The following is a 19,518-nucleotide window of genomic DNA, read 5'->3' on the forward strand; positions in this document are numbered from 1 at the left end:
TAAAAAAAACCTTTCTGGGTTTAAGCCAAGTGTATTGCAGACTAAGCTGGTTTTAGTCCAGCCAGCATGGGAAGCACTCATCCTGATCACGCTGCAGTTTGAACGTTTTGAAGTTAAACCAGTGTGAAACGCCATGTACACACATATGGGGAGTTTTCTGGGCATAGCACACATATCTGAGTTTGGGTGGGTTCAGCATTTGGCAGAACATTAGCTGTGTTGTGTCAAGTTCGTTAATTGTATGTGGGCAAGAGCTGATGTAACCCCGAATAAGGAAATTACGTACAAAGAAAACTCAGTTATTATTTTGCCACTGTATGCTTGACTGACCTCCATAAACACAGTAACAAACTTTCAGGTGTTATTTCTCAACCTTGATTATAGTGGATTTTTTTCAAGTTATGTCTAATTGATTAAATAGGTAATTTTAATGTTTAACTCAAGTACAGCCAGACTACCAACCATTGCCTCTACGGAAAATTACTTCAGAACAAAGAGTCACAATGATTCACAATGAAGCTGCTTCCTTCTGCAATCAGCAAACATTTTGGCCAGCAAGGACTGTAGTTCCTTACAGCATGCCTTGCAGCTCTTGTCCTTGCTGTAGTCCAAACGGGTCCACCTGAGAGAGCATGGCATAGATCCCTTTGGGGAGATGAGGGAGAACACACCTGCATCTCACCCAGACAGAGGCTTGGGATGCAGCTGGGACATATCTCCAGACATACATACACTCTCATTGCCACAACGTAGGCCAATGAGGAAACAAAGAATGGAGGAAAAGGGAAAATCCAGGAAACTGATAGTGGAATATAGAGCTGGGGGAACAGAGGAGCAGGGAGTAAATATGGAGTATGAAGACACAGAGCCCAAATCAAAAGAGAACTGATTGCAGTCCTTTTTTTCTCAGGTTGAAGCAGCAGCTGGCCTCAGGAAAGAACCACCCTTGGGAGAAAGATACTATTTTAAACTGCCCTCGTGCTCCTGTCCTTTCATAGTGACTCATACTGTTCTGCAACCTCTCAGCTTCAAGGCTCAGTTCTGTGCTAGGACACTGATTGAAAACATCTGGAGGCCTTTACATACCTACTGACAGCATGTTCATCTTGGGTCCTACAGAAACTGGGGGTTGGGAGAGATTGAGGCATCCCAAACAATTAAAAAAAAAAACAAACAGGGAAAGAAAAAAATAAAACTGAAATCACTAGCCTGCTAGGAAAAGCAAAGTGCAATGTCAGCACTGTGCTTGTCTGGTGGGTCAGCAGAGATAGCGAGGTACAGGCGACTTCTTTCCTAGACACAGTGTAAGTTTTTACTGAAACTGTGAATATTTAGATCTGGACCCTAGAAAGTAGCCAAAGCAGTAGTACCCGTTAAAAAAATGAAGGCCAGAGCTTAACACTAAAGAATTCTTTTCACAGTGTGTATCTGGGTAGAAGACAATTTGAAGTCTGATTTCCCTTAGAGTAGAAAGTATTTTTTGATTAAATCCTGAATGAAGCAACATCAGTCACGTGGTTATTTCCATCATAGAGAGCTTGTTCTGGAATAATCTCCCATAGAAATCATGGTGCCTGAAGAGCTGAAGAAAAAGAATGCCAAAGAGCAAGAAAATAAATGCCCTGACTCTTATAGTACAGCTGCCTTGCTTGCAGTCAGCCAGCGTAAGTGGTTATACAGTTCCTACTGTTAAATAATTTTCTAAATTCTGACAGTTTTTATTATTGTAGCAAATCTGACCTCATCCTGGTCTCATGCCAGAACCAAAGGGCTGCTCTATTTACCCACTGTTGATGCAGTATCTAAACTCAAAAGTTTTCCAATAGCTGCTTAGGGTGGAAGGGAAGAAAAAAGCAATGCTAGCCCAGCAACTTCTGACTGAAACATAGTTTAAGGTACTGACCAGTTTGGTTCATTTAAGTCATTGAGTAGAGGCTTCTTTTTCTACAAGCTCATATTTCTGGATCAATTTTCCTCTGCTTTCAGGTCTAAAAGACTTTATGGGGGGGTGGGACACTTTAAAGTCCAAATCAAAATCCTGAATCCTAGCAATGATCTGTTTTCAACTTATTTAGTTATTTATCTATCCTGTTTTCTTACTTTTTAAAAAAGACTAGAAGGGACCATGAAAGGGTCAGAAGGGACCATGAGTTTGCATCATTTGACCTCTTGCATACCACTGAATTTTTGTGTGTTAAGAACACATTTGTCTAAGGAGCATCTTCTGGGTATTTTGCTCTTGATCTGAGGATTTCAGATCACTGCTTACCTTGACAGTGTCTTATATAGCATGCTGATCACCCTCACCTCTCCTTTGAAGTGTATGTAGAGAGACAATATCCTTCATCTGACCAGGAGGGTAACAGCAGCCTACTGGGAAGCGTAAAAAGACAACCCAGCAGTTAACTGGCCCAAAAACCACTGTTCTGTCTCTCCTATTACCGTGTGCCAACTTCTCACCAAGCAATTAAATTCAACAATTTAAAAACCAGAACTATCTGCTGGGTGTCATTTGCTTGTGGAAGGGTCCAAGGGGTGCCAGAGCCCAGATGAGGAGCAGGGAGAGCAAAGCAAGCTCTTCCCTTACAGCAGCAACCTGCTACCAGGCTGCTTTTACTTATATTTAATTACATTAACTGAGCAGATAAATGTACAGTTGCATCCTGGGCAATACAGGGAGGGAGGAGCTGTCAACGCCTGTACAGCAGGGAAGGAACATCAGGAAGGTCATAATGGGTCTAACGTGTCTCCTGAGTCGTAATTTTCAGTAAGGATTTTAGTTCCTGGGATGCTTGCATAAGCATTCTTCTTTGAGGTATAAGACCAAGAAATAAGATACAGCATTGCCATTTTTTGAACGAATATTCTCTCACTGGTGAGTATCTCTGTTTTTTTTTGTCTTGGTTTGAGTTTGTTATAGTAGTTGCTTAATCATAATGTTTCCTCGGGTCTTTGCTATACTAGAAATACACCGCACTTCAGAGTAAACAAAATAAATAACATATCATAACTGGTTTAGTGTGTTCACAGCTTATTGCGTGTGTAGAGTGTGGTAGCTTTTGTTAAAAGAATGTGACTAAGCAGCAGGGCATCTGGATGCTGTATTTGTCCTGCTTTAACTCCACTTAATGAAGTGAGATGAAACCACGGGGAAGACATGGTGTCTGCTCTGAGACCTGAGCGTTCTCAGCGGCGGTGAAGGAAAGCTGGGGGAGGCCAGGATGCTCTGCAGCAACTGCAGAGGTCCGTTTGTGTTGAATAGCAAGCCAGAGCCAAACCTCAGAGATGCCTACAGAGCAAGCAGACCTCCTCAAGACCTAGGAGAGGCTCTGAATGGTTTATCAAAAAGCCAGCAAGCTGCTGGAAGTTGTCAGAGCAAGAGTAGAAAGAAAGAAGGATGAAGATTGCAAGGTCACCATGGGTGGGAAGAAGGGTGGTGGTGGCGGTGGGGATACTTGGTTTTGGCTGCTCATCCTGGTTTTAAAAATCTGTCTTGTTTTAATATGCAGTTTTGAATGCTTTTAGAGCCAAGTTGTCTCTACGTTGATGATGTTACTGTAATTATATTTAGGCATCTTCCAATGGTTTTATATTAACTAGTAACACTTGCAAGTCAGAGAGATACAAGTCATCCTCTCTTCTGAGGCTGATATGCTTCCAGGACTCAGATAGAAGATCATAAAGATCTACTGCAGATCTTGGGCTTCACCACTTCTGCCTAGCTAGGTACCACTATACTGGTTGCTCTGACAAAGTCTGCCCAGAGGAGGTTGGGCAAAAAGGAAGGGTGCAGGCAGATAAAAAGAAAATGCTAATCTTACTCATATCAAACATGGAAAGGTTTATAGCAGGCACTTTTAAGTTGAAGGTCTGAGAGTTCCTCAAAGGATACTTTCCCCCGCTCTCCAACTCCCCCCTGGTTATTTGAGCTACACCCTTCGCAAAAGGAAAAATCACTCTCCATCAACATATGTATAGAACACTATGCCAACCATCTATCTTCTACCTTGGCACATTTTTCCTTCATTGCAAGTTACAGTAAATCTTTTTGTTAAATAGAGAGCTAAATGTTTTATAGATGCCATAAAAACACTAAGCCAAAACACAGTAACTTCATAAAGTGACTTGATTTTCCATAACGCATCAGAGATATTGTGATCAATAGAGTGGAAAGTAATCTGTTGTAAATTTCTGACATGATAATTACTAAAGGAATAAGAACAAATGCAATCTGTATGCGATAATTAGCACAAGATTTACTATGTACTTACACTATGTCATAAAATCTCTGAAGCAGACACTGAGCTAATTTGTACTAAAAATGGTATGTGAATCTAGCAAAAACCATAATGCGTACCTGGTAAATCATTTATATTATCACTGGGAATTTTTTATGCTGTTCTAGTTGTTACCACTACTACTACTACCACTACCGCCACCACTACTACTATTACTATTGCTATTGCTATTGCCGTAATTATTATGTTCTTATATCAATGTAATTCTTAGCACACCTGTATTTTTCTGATCAGATCTTCCTATGGTTCAGCTCAATTTTACATTTGTCACTGGAATCTTAGTGCAAGTTATTGACCTTTTTGCTTGTTTTGAGTTTTCTTAGGAGTGCAGAAACATTCTTCTGATGTTATTCTACTCACTCCACATAGATCCAAGTAGATTGTTGCACTTGTATTTCTTCCTCCTTAATAGGGAGGAAAAATAAAGGAAAGGAAAAAAGTATTTTCAAAATCCACAATGACTGATCTGCAGAACAGAGCTAACCCCCCTTCTCTTCTCTGGGGAAATAGGCATAGCAAAGAAATCGGAAAAGATTCAGCAGAAGTCATGTTTCATGCTGAAAGGAAAAGGTCTAAAGTGCTCACATGAGAAACTCTTCAAGGCTGCCAAGTCATCCAGGCTTTGCAGTGATATTTTTTTCATTTGTTGTTGTTCACAAATCTATGAAACACATCTATAACTTGGTATAAAATTCCTCTGCAATTTCTCTCCTTCCTCTGCAGATTGGTGGCTATTCAAAAATGTGCCCGTGCCCTTCATCATGCAGGAATCAAGCGCATTGGCCACTCCTCTTCGTGATGCTCAGGTCCTTCAGCAGTATCTGTTCTCTGTTTCCCGAACAGGTTCTCACTGATGCAGCCCCTAACCTGCTTTCCAGTAATATTCTCAAATCACAGCCTTCACCAAGTATTTATTCTAAGTAGAAATATGTTACCGTACATTGTTTTGGTGTAGCTCACAGAAAGACAAAAGGCTTTAGGGATCTTCTTCCTCAGCTCCCTCTAGTGTGTCAGCAGGACAGCAGACTATAGGGAGGAAGCCAGTAACAGTTTTTGTATTCTTAGTCCTGAAAAGTTCAGCACAGCTGAACTTTGCTCTGGCTCAAAATGCTTTTGCTCTCCTTGGGGCTTTTAATGCACTAAGTCTTTCAGTTTTACCTCAAAATCTCTTCTTCCACCAAGTAATCTTGCCTGGACTCCTAACAGTCTCAGTATTCCTTCAGTGAACTCCTTGGCTCAGCTGAAGCTGATGACCTAATTCCTCTGGCCTGCAGGAAAGGAAGGATTTCAGCTCTCATTCTCGCAAACTTTCTTCATGTTCACTGTATTCCTTCATTTTATTTTTCATTTGTTATTATTACTTCCTAAACTTCATTCTGCTTTGCTGGTTCATAGAAATTTGCCTAAAATTCTCTATTTCCTCGGAATTTGCTGCTCTTCAGAGGGTCCACTTCTTAAGTTTTGCAAATGTGCTAGTTGGGGATGTCTGTATTGTGTTTCAAACAAATTCATCAGAGCCGTTTTATTGGCTGGGTACACTTAATGCAAAGTCTCAGCGCAAAAGCAAATGTTTGCTCAGCTCCCAGGAGTAGCTGACTTTTCCTTTATAACAGGGATGTCAAACTCATTTTCACCAGGTGCCACACCAGCCTCACGGTTGTCTTCAAAGGGCCGAACGTAATTTTAGGACTATGTAGATGTAACTAGTCCTACATTTATACAGTCCTAAAATTACATTCATCCCTTTGAAGGCAACTGTGAGGCTGATGTGGCCCCTGGTGAAAATAAGTTTGACACCCCTGCTTTATAACCTCACGCAGTACCCAGTTTCATATCCTGGCCTGACTGTTTTCTTCAAGTTTAGGCCATTTCTAAAATGCTATTGCTTATGAATGCAAACAGTTAATGGCATTTGCCTCCTGAATGCAAACTGAACTTCTAATACACTGCCCCACGCACATTTTTAGTCCTTGATGCCTAAGTGATGCAACAGGCACAGTCTCAGAGTGTGACCTTTCAGTTTTCTGGAAGGATGCCCAAGCCTCCTCCTCTTCATGGCTCTTTGATTGGAGATGATTAAAGTGCCATGGTTTTAAGAAGGTTATTTGATGTGTGAAGTGTTTTGACTGCCAGTCCACAGCATGATAACAACGTGTCCTTAGTGATCGCTTCTTAGCAGGAACTTGTAGTTATGTTGAGGAATGCAAACAAGGAAAAGGGAAAGAGAAATATTGCAAGCCTGAATGGTGGCCTGCTGTCTCCTGTGAAAGGGAGGAGGTAGAACACAGAAAGAAAGATTGATTCAATCAATCAATCAATCAATCAGTCAATCAGGGCGGTAAATAGTTACTTCTATAGATATAGGAGTGATGTTTATTAATGTAGGTTTCTACTTAGAACATACTTGTTATCTTGAGAACAATCATGTTGTGAATCATCAGCACTGCTTCTCCTGTTTTCACTACATAGAAGATGCATTTACACCATAATGAGATCCCAGACTTTCTTTGAAATGCCACCAAAAAGTATGCCCATGTCAAATCTGTATTCTGACTCTTTGAGGATATAAACCCCCTACTTCTTTGCATGAAGAGTTTCCTGACACTGGCACTGTTTGAAATTTGAGCCTTCAATTGCTGACTCATGCAGCTGTTGGCTTAGAAGAAATGGCAGTTCTGTGAATGCGTGTTTTCTAGCTATGAAAATATCACCTCCTCCCTGCAGCGATCAGGAAAACGTTTTCTCTGACTTTCTCCCTTCCCTTCCCCACCAAAATTCATGCTCACCAGAATCCTTCCTATTTAATTTAATTCACATCTCCTACTTTTGAGGAGTCTTGATGGTGTTAACATTTCTTCTTCCCTTTTTAAATGATAGAAAGCAATAGTTTTCTTTGGGGTGTGGGGTATGATAACCAGAACTGAGCTACTATCTGAAAACATATTAAGGAAATGGAATTTGTAAATGTTGTCTTTTGTAACTGGAGTTACAGTAGCATCCTTTTTATTCCGGCCTCTCAGTATTAAAATATGTCTTGGAAATCAAGAGCTGGATGAAGGATTGTTAAAAAGCTATATATCATGCCTGTCTTACATTCTTAAGGCACATTGTTCTAAAAATACCTAATGGCTTGTGTCTAGATAATTTTACTCTGGACATCTGGGTAAATGCACAGGCCTATAAAAATGAAGAATAACGAGTCTGACCATTTCTAGTTTCCATTGAGAAAAAACATGATCAGTTATAAAACAGTAATTAGTAAACAGTAATTAATTAAAATTTAATCTCCTTGAGTAGGTGATAAGAAATTAGGAATGAGTCATGCTAATCATGTCTAGGCTATACTCAGAAGAATGAGGTTCTCTACTCCTTCCCTGTTAGGTGTGTTTGATAGCTCATATCAGATTTGTAGCATCATTTTTTCTATCTTTGGGTTTGCCTTCTGCTTCCAAGTTGAAACTGGCAAAGACTGGATGTGAACAAATATCCTAGCAGCTCTATGAATTGTGCTGCCAATGGCGCTTGAACCTGAGAGTCCTCTGCTGAAGAGTTGCCACAATTATTTGGTGTCTCTCAAGTACCATTTTACTTGACTTGCTTTTGGGAGTGGTCCCTGGAGTCAGCCATGTCCCTTCTCCTGGTCAAGTACTGCTTTGAAGGAAGCTGGATGGAGGAACCCTGAACATAGCCAGCCTGTGAACCAGTGGTTACTCAGTGTAGATAATCACACCGCCAACACTCAGACTCCCTCTTGGCCCTCTTGCATTTGGCAGGTAGGCATACCCTTTGAGTCCTCTTCTGCTGATGTCCTAGGGCTTATGTGGTTTGTGTCTGGAGCTCTGATACTTAAAATCAGTTTAATAATGTAAAATCTGTATCCTTCCATTCAGATTAATCTCTTCATGAGTGCTGGAACTGGATATGAAAAGTTGTTGTATGCCAGAGTATGGTAGAGGTCACATCTGCAGTGTTGTGTCCACCCTGGGGCTCTGAGCACAAGAAACACATGAATCCACTCGACAGAGTCCATCAATGGGCCATCTAATGCACCAGGCAAGGCTGACACAGCTGGAGTTGTTCAGCCTGGGGAAGACTCAAGAGGAATTTTATCAATGTTATAAAAACCTGATGGGAGAATAAAGAAGACAAGACCAGTCTCTTCTCAATGGTGTCCAGTGAAAAGACAAGAGGCAATAGACAGGAAGTGAAATACAGGAAATTCCATTTAAACATTGGAAAATAGCTCTTTCAATCTCAAGGTGGTCAAGCACTGTAACGGGTTGCTTTGAGAGGTTGTGGAGTGTCCATCTTTGGAGATACTTAAAGCCTGACTGGGCATGGCCCTGGGCAGCCTGCTGGAGGTGACCATGCTGTGAGTAAGGGGCTGGGCTAGATGATTGCCAAAGGTGCCTTCCAGTCTCAGGTGCTCTGTGGTCCCATTAATAAAGAAGGATGTAAAAAGAGGTCCATGATATTATTTCTTACAGAAAACATTCTCAAGAAAGTGTACAATGTTTTAACCTATTTAACACATATGGAGATACTGCTGTCTTATGTGTGAGCCTGTTAGATGCTTAAGTGGAGAAGCACTCCACTTTGTTTTGCTTATGAAAATTTTGTATATACAAATGCTCCATGCATTTTATTTTCTGAAACCGGTGTTAGCTATAAGTTCTGCAAATTTTTTTCTCTCTCTCCTTTTGACAGAATGACTCATCATGGCCACCATTTTCATTCTCACAGTATTAAGGAACTCATTGTCATGAACATGAAGTCCTGTAAGGGGGAATGAAGAGAAGCCACATCCCCTCTGATGTGCTAACCAGTGCAAACAGCTCTGCAGGGCTTCCTCACCCCAGCTCAGGCTCTGGTTCTGTGGCCAGCACCAAAAAGTCATTCTCACAAGTGAAAGGGGCAGCTCTCGGAAGGACCAGCCCTTGCAGCTGGAAGGAGCAGCTAGAGGCACTGCTAACTACTCTTCTGTGAATTTTCTGCTGTTAAATACCCAGAAAGTTTTGAAGGATTTAATGTGTGAGCATGTATTTTAAAGTTAGTAGCCTGGGGACTGAAGCTGGCTTGAGGCTGCCTATAAGGTCATAAACTGGTACGGATATAATGTGCACAGGAATGATGTACGAAACAAGAACAGGAGCTATTAGACCCAGAGAGATGGTCATGAGGAAAATAATGAATGATGTTCATGAAAAATACAAGGTATAGGAACTAGGAAGACTAGTCCTGACACTTAAAACAATGTGGTCTTGTGTAGGAAAAGGGCAGGGATAGAAAACTTTTTAATGACAATCATGTGCTTTTTCTGTGTTTTGTCCAAGGGTGGTGGAGTATTTTCAGAAATCTATGACTAATTTTTGAGTTCTGTATCTCAAGCAAACCCTACAATTGGCTAAACCTTCTAGTATTTTTAGCAAGAATACGTTATGGATGCTTTCAGCCAAGAATACAAATTTTTTACTAAACAGTCTATTATTCATTAATATTTAGAAAATACAGTTGAGGAGGTAAACAAGGAGTTAATGCTTCTATCTATAATGAAAATGATCATATATTTGATGTGGTAGGTCAAAACATACACAGAACAAGGCCAAAAAATAGAGTGTTTTTACAAAAAAAAAAAAAAAAAAAAGAGGCATATCTTTATATATGAAAGACTTGGCTGCTTCTGCAGAAACATTACAGAAGATGGGAGGGTGTGGGGTTTTTTTGGCGAAACTGAGGACTTGTTTATGTAAATAACTGGTTTAGAGAGTAGTAAGGCTGTTACTGAAAGGAAGTGACCCAGCATACCGGTATTGCCTGGCTGAATGTAAATCTACTGAGGATGTCAGTTGTTTTCATGATAATGGACTTATGATATGACCTTCATATTAGTTTTATTGGATTTCAGATCAATTTTAAAATATTTTTATAATATTATTTTGTTAAATTATGAAATTATTATAGTTAATGATATACACTACTTCTGATACATTTTTCCTTCCTTATGCTAACTTCTTCAAACTCCAGGTTTCCTTCAGAAGACTTTCAAAGCTGTGAAGCTCTATAAATAACTTTTTCCAATATCGATATTGAAGTAGCCAAGTTACATGGTATCCTGAAAAGTTTTATCAAGCATTGCAATAAATGAAAGCCTTACCAGATGCACACAAACATTTTCCATAACACTAAGAATTATTAGGCTGTATAATAAATAACCTTCTGGGTAAGTAGCACAATTCTCACTCTTATTGCATTAAAAAGATATTACTGGACAGAACAGTAAAATTTTACAGTGGACTATATCTTTGCAAAGATACATCATGGATTTACTTACTATGTAGCAGATATTTATTCTTTTCAGGCTTCTTGGGTCCATTAGTTTTGTCATTTGGTATTACTACTAGCAACCCTGTGTCCAATTAAAAAGAATTGTTAAAAGGACTGTTTCCAGATCAGAGTCTTCACAGGTACCTATTTCTGTGCTCCTATTTTAAAAACCTAGGCTTGAAGACTATAAAATTCGAACTTCAAACCTGTTTTATCTATATTGTAGTAAAAATATGATATGTATTTTGGAATGCATTCACATACATCTTATGTATTTGTTTTCTAGCAGTAAGACAGCCTTTATTGCCTTGCTAAAATTCTTAGTGTGGAACTTCCAGTACAACATGGGAATTCATAAAGCAGAAAAAATGCAGCTATACGACGACTCTCATGGTATGTATGGTGTCTGTCCTCTTACAGTTTTTCTTACTGAATCTCTGTAAACTAGTAGAGCTTGGAACAACCCCCTCAGTTTTATTTTGATCTCCATCCATCTCTCCTTGAAACACAAGCCATAAAGGAGGGTGAGTGGGCAACCAGAGACCTCTGTCACACTTGTGTTGTCATTACCACTTAAAAGAATAAATCCTGTCTGCAATTGCTAGCCTAAAGATACATAAATCCTTTCAGTTTTAAGTCAGCCTAACAAAGAGTGACTTGCAAAACACCTGATCAGAGTGACCTTGCAGCTTTAGACATTTTGAAGCCCACACAATTAGCTGAGTCTTGATTTAACACATAACTCAAGACTGTTGAATAAAGTGCCTTTTAGCTGAACATTGCTCATTATATGCTAAAAGGATTATGTAATGCAATATGCACATGTGTAACCAATTGTCTCTTTAGGGTGTGAATGTAATGATAATATTTTGTATATAATGGCTGTGACATTTCTTTCTGCCATGCTGGCTTTATTCTAGCATCCAGGCTTGTGCAACTCTGGAATAAACAATATCTCATCTCTGTGTGCTACAATTTGGCTTTTTTTGCACACCAGGTGACAGAATCCAGTTTTTGGGATAATACTCACTCCCATGATCAGTAAATTGAAAGTGCAGCCTTCCTAGCTCAGGTCTGAAGGGGAAGAGTCCTGTATAGCAAATCTAAGACGTTAGTATTTTTGAGAGATGTAAAATGAACACAATAGATGCCTCACAGTGTGAAAATATTTTGTTTGATTGTTTGTGTTTTGCTTATTGACAGTGTTTCCAAACCCACAAAACTGATGTTTTGTTCATGACTATATTCTCAGTCTCTTTATTAATCCCTCTTTCCTCATACTGCAGGAGTGCCGAGATGCTCCAGCCTCATACCTGACTGTGAACAAACCTGTAATAAAGGCCTGAAGATCTTTTGCCTGCTCTCAAATTATATCAAGTTAATAGCTCCAACAGCTGGAAGAGGAACAATGCATAGTAGGCAATAAATGTGACTGTGGCCTGTTTGAATTTGAGCCCATTCTTGTGGATAACCAAGGCAGTGGAGACACGGTGACACATTTCAACATATAGTAGTACCCAAAGTATAAATATCCTTTCAGCCTCAGGTGCTGGAAGGGGCTAAGCACATGTGACTGTGACTTTATTGTGGTTAGACGGAGACAGCACAGTTTTAGCACATATGATGGTTGTATCTTCATTTTTGCCATGTAAACACATAGACTCATATATGGGACTACACAATAAACTGGCAGGACTCTGCATGCCAGCTGTCTAATGCCTGTCAATATTTTGTCAGCTTTGGTGCAGACACAATTTAAGGAGGGAAGCGAGAGATGATGAGGAGAGCGATAACTTCATTTTAATCACAGTTATTTTCTCCCCACTGCCAGGTGGGTTTGGCAGGCTGAAGCTGGGGTGTTGAACCGGCGATGCTGTTGCAGCTACAGAGTTTGTTCTGCACAGAGCAGTGGGACTGTACCACAAGCTGGGATGGAGGAAAGGTGGATTCAGAGGGGAGCCAGACCAGTAACAGCAGGGGTGGGTAGTCTAACCAGCAGGATGCAGTGTGCTCAATCCTTGGCGAATCTGTGCTGCAGAAAGCAGCAGATCTTCATTTACAAGAGCAGAAGACGTTGTTCAAGGACTCTTGGAGGTATTAATTGGATTAGACTTCTGGCCTGTGTTGCAAGTCCCTGGGAACAAGTGCTTGCTTTACCAGCAAGGGATGTATACCCAATACCCACAGGGGTGTCCTCCACTTGCAATTATTTGGTTTAAGTTGAGACTTCGACTTACGTACTGCTTTGGTTGTTGAAAGGTACTCTCTATCATTTAAAGCAGAACAGAAAATTTCTAGTAACTTACGATATGCTTAAAAATAAAATATTGATTTTGTACACATTAATGGAAAGGAAATTGTAAGTGATTCTTCCTTAATTAAAATAGTCAGAGTACAGAAGCATTCTGTTTTTCAACTTGTTCTCCGTGATAAACCTCATGTTTTATTGAAGTTTTATTTGAACAATGTCTTCTGTAAATCTGAGAGATTTGGGACTGGTTGGATTGCAAAAGGTGCTTTGTAAGGCATAACTTGGCCTCAACTCTTCTTATAAGTAAAATATTTTTCTGAAATAGAATAAGGTTTGTGGATTTTTGTGGAAATGCAAGTGGAGGATATAAGTAAGAAACCATGTGGCTTTGGTTAGCCTAACTTCAGCAAATGCTATCTTAGTAATTATTATCCTGACAGCACATATGAGGTTCATGCTAATCAAATCATGTGTTAACCCATCATCATGTAGTTCTGCTGCATAATTTTGCAATCCATAACCTAAACAGACAATCTTTCTTGGCAGTCAGACCCATCTTAGATGTCTCCATAATTTCTGCTGGCTGAACTAATTAAAAAAAAAATCATGATCTGACGACTGGCGTAATTAAAATAGAAATTTCGCAAGTGCAACTCTCAAAACCCAATTACTAGAAGACTATATACCTTTTCTCACTTACACGTTAGCGAGATCTTGTAACATCTACTTGATGATAAAGCTCCTTTTTCCTGGAAACCTCCACTTCTCCTGAGGATCCCACAAGCTGTGTGTAAGGATGTGCCAGTCTGAGGTGTCCACCTGTGTCTGCTGGACAGCCTGATTCCGTCAGGTCTCCTAACAAAGGGTCCGCAACCTGCCAGGAGGTCCAGCTGGACACCTACATGGCAGCATCAGGGACCTGAGTTGTGTGCTTACCCTTCGCCCCTGGCTGCAGGGCTTGCAGTATCAGGAGGGGAGGAGCTGTAGGATTTCCTCCTGGGAAATCAGTAGGAGAACTGACTGAATAAGGACTGTGGCAACTTTGTTGTGGATATGCACCAGTTGCCAGGTAAGTGACATGTTGTCAGGTAAGCTGACCATGCTGTCATTGTTTCTCATTCAGTGTAACACAACTATACATATTGGTGTACATATTGGTATACATTTAATCTGCTTTTTGTAAATTGCTTCTTTTCAAAGGGAGAAATATTCAATAACCTAAAGAACAAGAATACCATAACACTTTTTCTTATGTCATACTGGATTCTTTATTGGAAGGGTAAACTTTCTTAGACAAGGACGATTTTCACACTCTACACTGCTTAAGAACAAACGTCCCTGCCTAAAATTTGGTTCTGCATTGGATGTCTTACCCCAGAAGGGTTCTAATTTCTTTAGGATTAGCAGGATTATGAAATGAATCCTGGAGCAAACACGTAAGCCCTGGAATGGGAATGGAAGTTCAGGTACGTTGTTATACTCAGTGATTACAGTGCAGAATTTTCAGGCAGCTCCCAGTTCAGCACAAGATATTGTGGAATTGTTTATCTGAGGCAGTGAACCTATGTTTGAAAAGGGGTGGACATGCAAACCAGAGTTCCAGAACTTGTATTTTGAATATTAGTTTATTCCCTGAGTAGCTCTTTCTTCAGGACAAATAATGATACAAAATGATTCTTACATTTGTTTTGGAGACCAATGTGGGAAAGACCAAATCATTCAGGGTCAAACAGCAGCATGGGTATGAGACACAGAGTAATGTTCCCATGCAACTCACTAGGATGGGTGGGCAAATGAGACTGCACAGAGAAAAGCTGGGACTGACACCTGGGCTTCCTTCCATGGCTCTCAATACTGCCAGCCAGCACAGCCCAGCCCAGCTGCTCTCTGGGAAATGAACACTGCAAACTGCCTGATTTTAATCCATTTCCCAAGCTGTGGGGAGGAGGCTGTGAAGAGTGACAGGACGGTGTCCTTTCCTGCCAAAGCCCAAGTCCTCTGGAAAAATATTTATTAACCACTTAGACAATTTTATAAGAGCAAATGATGAAAATAAATGCTTTATTTAATGAGTTCTGTAAACATTATAAATCCTGTTTTTGGGCCGGTGTTATTTAGCTAATTCTGTTACGACTGGTGCTGAACTTTTTTTTTTTTTTCCTCATAGCATTAATGCATCTCACCTTACTTGTTTTACATATTAAATGAATTCATTAGCAGAACAGAGATTTGAGCCAGCTGGCTTGTACTCAAACTGGATTACCTCACAGGGACATGCAATTCATCAGATGGGCTAAAGTAAACACCTCATTGGGTCATAGTCTTCCTACAGCCCAGCCCATTTTAAATCCTGTATGATACCACTGAAATCTCTAAGAAGATTACATGCTTACCATTGTAACGTGGGGAAATGTGTCAGGAACAAAAGGTCTGCATCCAGCAGGCAGCCGCTCTTGCCTCAGCCAGCCATGCTGGTGGGGGCAGGCAGGCATCCCTGCTTCTGCTCAGGCACTGGGCCCCATGTCCTTCAGTCACTGAGAACAGTCCTTGCCTAAAGGTAAGGTACATTTTAAATAGGAATGGGATATTCCTATTTCAGTTTTATGGACATATGTTTCATTATTTTGAAATACCTTAAGGGGTGAATCTATTTCCTGTTCTTCCATTGACACAAGCCAAATCTCAAATGTGTGTGTGACGAAATGCCAACCCCACTGGCAAATGGAAACATGTCAACATTCTATTAGCAAAGAGTATTATCATCCTGGGTGTTAGTCCTGACAAACCTGGGTGTTCAGGTACCTCTGCTTTTCCCTGCGAGCCCTCTGAGGTCAGCAGAGCCCCTCGCAAGGCTCCATCCTACTTCACTGGGGAAAGCCCGGTCCTAGCCCTCCCGCTGTACCAACCACTGTGAGCAAATTCATGTGAATCTTTAGCCTAATTTGCTAAATTGTCCATAGATAATTCCTACCAGCTGCACATTGCTCAGCACCACACCTCAGTATCCATGGAGCTGCTGTCTGCTGTGGCGTGGAGGGGGTTCGAAAGCCTTTACACCATGTGGAGCTCTCACGGCCGTGGCGGGGATTTGTTCCTTTGTTTCTGGATGGGAAATGGACGTGCTGCAGCCCAACTGGGACTGTTCAGCGGCAGCTTTGATTCTGATTTTCCTGCCTAAGGGGCGGCCAAAGCAGCAGCTTCTTTGTGAGGCAGAAACATAAATTACGTGTTTCATGTTTCAGCCACCCTGAATATTTGAAATACCATACTGAGATTTACTAAGAAAAGAGATTTCTTACACGCATATTAAAATAATAGTAAGAATTAATCTTCCCCTCACCCCCATCTAATTGCAGAGAAATACATTTTGGGGTGATCTAGAGCAGTGAGAAGAAAGTAGAAGATCTGCTCATTGGAGAGACTTAATGGAATAACCTTACTCTGAAATGTGCAATTGCAACAAAATGGTTTATAAAGGGAACAGAGAATACAGAAACGATTTAAAAATGGAAAAAATGTAATATTTTCATTGTATTTTGGAACAGCTTTTAAAAAGGTATATTACACTGAAACCAAAAAACCTTGAAAATGCTTTGGAATTTTACTGGAAAGAAATCTAATTTTGGGGGCTTTTATCCAGCTTAAAATAAAGTCAAACTTCAAAATGTGAAACACTTTTCTGAACTAGAATTTCCATTCTTCATATGGCCATCATTGTATTGTCCATGCCCTACTTAGGTTGGAAGAACAGGATGTGAAGGCAGTTGCAAGTTAAGTTTTTGTTAGCAGTCAGATTCAAGGAGAGTTTATTCTTCCATACATTCAAATTTTCTAATCCTCTTCTTTTATTATTTTTCCAGCTGTTGAGGCATTTTCTACTGATTTCCTATTGGGAGGAAAATTCCATTTAAATCTGGAAAGAAGGAAAGTCAGAATGGGAAGCCAATGCCAGATTAAAGAAAAAGTGTCTTGTCAGTATTACACATGTGGCAGGGAATGAGCACAATTCTTTATAAGCAGAAGTTCTAGTGGAGACGCTGTGTCAAGCTCTATTCTTCCAAAATTACGAGAGTTTCCATGTGGGATTACGGAGGACAACACAAGTTAAACTAATCTTCCCTCTGAATTAAACTCTGTAGACCATTGTATGGTCCCAGCCTTGTCATACAATCTCAATTGAATTTTGATAGGCAAAGATATGTCATGGAGCCCCACCCTACTTTTCTCCCCTTCTGAAATACTCTGTGTGAGATCTCTGCTCAAATCCTTCATTAACTGAAGTCATCGGGAACAAAGATTTTTCAGATAGCCTTATCAGATAGCACTGCATGATAAGGTAGGATTCTAAGCACACCCATTTTTGCATGTGGTTTACTGATCTCACACGTCAGCCTATAGCTGTGTACATTTGCCATTCCAATCAACACAAAATGCAACTTGAAGAAGTGCAATGTCCTAATTCCTTACATCAATCAAGGCAAACTCCTTCGACACACCCCAAATCCTTGGGTCTTTCACTTAGTGTCAAAGAATTTTCTTGTCTTTTTCTGTCCAGGTTTCCAGCTTTGCTTTTGGGCAGCTGTGCATCGCCCCACTGGTGCGACAGTGCTTCTGCAGCAGTGGTGCCATAACCCCTACCGGAGCTGAGCCCTCTCCCCCTCCCCATCCTCACATGCCATTGCCTCCCACAGGGTGGATGGCTGGGCTTACAGATGCTGTAGGGGCCTCTTGCAATAGCCCTCCTGCGTGCCTTTGTCAACTGCTGTAGCTCACAGTAGCCCCAAAGAGCAGTTAAATCTGCAGAGATACTCAGGTGTGTAGAGATGGATTTTCCAAGAAGAACAGGGCTGCCTTGGGAAGTGGAAGGGTATCACAGCACTGCATGTCTGTGTTTACGTGATGAAGTGCTGTGTCTGATTGTGTTTCAGAGTGAAATTACATTCTAAATATGCTCGCAGGCCCCTCGTATGTTAGAGGTGCCTCCACGGAAACAAATCTGTGTCCCACATCTTTCAAAATATCTCTCTAAAGACTCTCATTTGATAGGACACAAGCATCTTCAATCTGCTCTGAAACTGAAAGCTCAGACTCCTCATCAGGGTGTCATCTTGTTTGTGTTCTTTTTGCTGGTCTTGCTTCTCATGTGTGTTTTCTCTAATACCAGTGCAATATATATCCTAAGTGACTTGGAAACTCTTTCCTCCCCGGACACCTCAAATGTTTGACAAATCATGCACATAATCAACAACATATCATCCAATTGCCAAAAGCTGACTGTTCTTCTGCATGATCAAATCACAAAATCCCCTGTGTCTGTCTTCTATCTAGGGCATGGATTTAACAGCCAGCTGTATTCTGACTTCTATTCATTGATTGGGACCATTGCACAAGCCATGCTAACAAGTACATAAATCAGCCTTTGTTTAATGTTAACTGATAGTCTTTATTGATCACTGGCCAAACTTCTTTTGAATAATCTGTATTTAATTCTGTATTTAATATCTCTTCTGGGTGCTATTATAAAAATCCTGACCAATAAAGTCCTTTAGAAGAGTCATTTTACAGTGTCCTTCCTCAAAATTCAGCTTACTGCATTCATTGCCAAAATCACACAGAAACATTCTTTAAATAAGGTAGAACATCAGGGTTTTGTTTCATCCTTGACTGACTCAGTATACTTCGGGAGCAGTGTGTGACCCTCCCCATCAATGTGTCAGCATCGGTGCACACTGGTGAGTGTGCTTGGTCTCTGTGCACTTGTCAAGCCGCTTTTATGCCTGTGACCATTTGCTCTCATCACTCCCTTTCTCCAGCCCACCTTGTGAGACAGGATACAGAAAGAGGATGGATTCATGGCTTATCATTTTTACTACGGTTATTTATTGCTGCCTTGCTGTGTGGGCAAAACAGTGAGATTTAGATTACAAACAGCAGCTAAGCCATCCAGAGCTGCCTGTAGATCCCTGAGTCAGCAGCTTCCCTCTCCCTGCCTGGATGCAGGGAGAGTAAGCAGTCTTGCAGCCTGCCAATGTGTTGCCCCACAGCCCTGCAGCTGGACTCAGGGGCTCCAGACGTGCCCGCCCTCCTTAGAGTGGTCCTGCTGCATCTGCACCTGCTGAGCTGGCAGCAGAGGTGGGGCAGAAGATCACTGTTAGGTTGCTGTTCATCTGGTCCAGTGCACTGTCAGCTAAGTGATCTCATCTTCAGCAATTATTGTCGAAAAAGGACTTTGACAGCCTGCAGGGGGATGGATCCCATCTGTCTCTGAGCAACGACATGTCTGATCTTTGCTTATATGATGTATGTTTTCTCATACCAGATATTACGTTAGCTAGGCTGGCTAGCTAGAAAAAATTTAGTGGTTTCAAAGGGACTGTGATAGCTGTCTGCTCAGCTGGGTCAGTTTGCCTGCCATAGGTAGGATTTCATTGGTGTTGAAGAGACTATAGAAGAGCCAAGGAAATACTACCTGCATCCTTGCTCTATAGATACGATATGCATTTGGATCTGCTGAGCTGCTTTAATGAGACAGCATATATATGTGAGATTTGATCCTAGGGCACACTACATATATCAGATTTATACTTGTTGCCAACAGCCAGCTATTCATAAAGATGTTAGCTTAGTCCAAGACTGGAAATAAAT

At 40.8% G+C, this 19,518-nt stretch overlaps 1 long non-coding RNA gene across 2 annotated transcripts; it reads left to right on the top strand.

Annotated features, from left to right (window-relative positions):
* The first annotated feature begins 2,609 nt into the window (after window positions 1-2,609).
* Window positions 2,610-13,133, top strand: LOC139826501 (uncharacterized). 2 transcript variants are annotated; one of them, XR_011736605.1, is made up of 5 exons: window positions 2,610-2,875; window positions 9,006-9,512; window positions 10,323-10,518; window positions 10,909-11,015; window positions 11,909-13,133. It is a non-coding gene; the product is annotated as an uncharacterized lncRNA (long non-coding RNA). The 2 variants fall into 2 exon arrangements; XR_011736604.1 differs by having other exon boundaries at window positions 10,323-11,015.
* Window positions 13,134-19,518: the final 6,385 nt, after the last annotated feature.

This window comes from Patagioenas fasciata, chromosome Z (assembly GCF_037038585.1).
Source record: "Patagioenas fasciata isolate bPatFas1 chromosome Z, bPatFas1.hap1, whole genome shotgun sequence".
NCBI lineage: Eukaryota > Metazoa > Chordata > Aves > Columbiformes > Columbidae > Patagioenas > Patagioenas fasciata.